We start from the raw sequence: 2,130 nt of genomic DNA, 5'->3' as shown, positions 1-2,130 counted from the left end.
ATTATTTAGTAGTTATTATTTTATAATTTTAAGTATTAGAATATTCAATTTAATTTATGTATTTTGATTTTATATATTTAGTTAGAAAATTGGGTTTTATGTTATTGGGTTTAGAATTTTTGTTATTTTTAATCTAATATAAGGTGTATAAATACCTCTTAACTTATTGTAGCCATGTGATAGAGATGTTATTAGAGGCATGAAAATCTATTTTTTAGTTTCGTGATTAAATTATGGTGTAGACAAGTGAGGTTAAGTGAGTCTCTCTTATTGTATCAAGAACTTGAATATAAGGTAGAATAATTTTCTTTGATTAAGTTTCAATTTATCAAAAACTATAGTGTGAACAAGTGAGGTAGAGTAAGTCTCTTTCTTATTATATCAAGAAATTGTATAGAAAATAAAGAGATTTTCTTCCATTTCAATTTCAATTTATCTTTTTCATTTGATTGTTTATCCTTGTCTTCTTATTTATCTTTTTAATTTGGGCACATGAAGAATAAATATGAAATCACTCTACCTTCAATGCAATTTTTCGATGCAATATGAGAAGGACTCACTCAACCTCTCTTTTTCACTATGATTTTATCACGAAACCAAAAAGTAATTTTTCATGCCTCTTCTTTTTTTCTCACAACTATAATAATTTTAGAGGTATTGATACACCTCATATTAGGTTAAAGATAAAAATGTAAACTCACTAATATAAAAGATTTTTTAAATAAATAAAATAAATATTTTATTTACAGATATAGATAATTTGGAGTGTTTTTACCGATTTGCATTGCATTACTTATCTTGTTTACAGCGTAACTGAAATAAGTGTGTATATATCTCGTTTACAGTGTAAACGAGAGAAGACACGTTGTCGTTGCATGTATCACGTTTGCACACGTGATACATGGAAGAGAATGATCAACATGTATCTCATTTATACTATAAATGAGATATACACACACTTATTTTGTTTACACTGTAAATGAGATAAACGAAAAGTTATGACGTTTGCACTGTAAAGGAGAAAAACTATGACAAATTTCGATCAACTATAAAAGGATCTGCAACTATTTGTATTCTCCGTAAATATTTTTCTTCTTTTTCTCCTCCATTTTTCTTCCAAAAATTAAGCAAAAATGTCTAGTGGTAGTGGATATGTGGTTGTAAGTGTGTATTTCAATTGTCATATGAGAAATAGTGACACTATGGTGATATTTAAGTGTGATAATCCTATTCTATTGCGCACTCAGAGAGTAAATTCTTTGTCTGAGAAAAAGAGTCTAATATTGAGGAACATCCGTGCTAGTGGGACAAAAGAGGTTGGAAGAGTTGGGTATAGGTTGCTAGCACCAATGACAAATAGAGTTTTCAGGTTCATCTGTTTTAGCTCCATGGCGATGAGCATGTGCGCCTCATGTTTGACTTCCACGGGAGAATCATGGCGGAACAAGTGATGGAGCTTTCTGCAGAGGATCGTGATGTTGGTGGTGGTGGATCTGGCCACTCAAATTTTGTCCAAAATGAACCAACTCTTGCACCACTACCACTGCACTATGCTAGTCCAACGATAGACATGGACATGGATGGTGAGGATCCCAATGAGGACTATATTGTCGATAGCAACAATAGTGGTTCTTTTGAGGATGATGATAAGGAGGAGTTTGTACAAGAAATTTTGGTCAACGCATTAGTTCGGTATGTTTTGCCAGCCCCACAATCAATTCTGGCTTTATCAGCTGTCAGTCACTATCATACATTGGATCTGGACACAATGCATGAGAAAATACCATTTTCCAATATGGGTAGAAAAGATTACAACATAGACGGTGGTATGGAGTTTAGGGTTGGTAACAGATTCAAAAGCAGAGAGGCAATAATGCAAGGTGTGAAGAATTACAACATTTGTAGAAGTGGTGAGTACCGAATCATGGAGTCGGATCGATTAAAGTACCATGTGCATTGCAGGTAATTTGCGGCAGGATGTCCTTTGTAACACTCTAACAATCAAAGCTCACGCTTCCGGCTACGCGACTCTGATAGCTCGGACATTACGACGACTCTTATACTATTTAATACTAAAATATGAGCCTATTTAAAACTTTAAACCGCAATACCGCTCCAAAATACTTTTGT

This window comes from Arachis ipaensis, chromosome B01 (assembly GCF_000816755.2).
Source record: "Arachis ipaensis cultivar K30076 chromosome B01, Araip1.1, whole genome shotgun sequence".
NCBI classification, from domain to species: domain Eukaryota; kingdom Viridiplantae; phylum Streptophyta; class Magnoliopsida; order Fabales; family Fabaceae; genus Arachis; species Arachis ipaensis.
The sequence above is the reverse complement of the archived record's forward strand: the minus strand, read 5'-3'. Positions refer to the sequence as shown.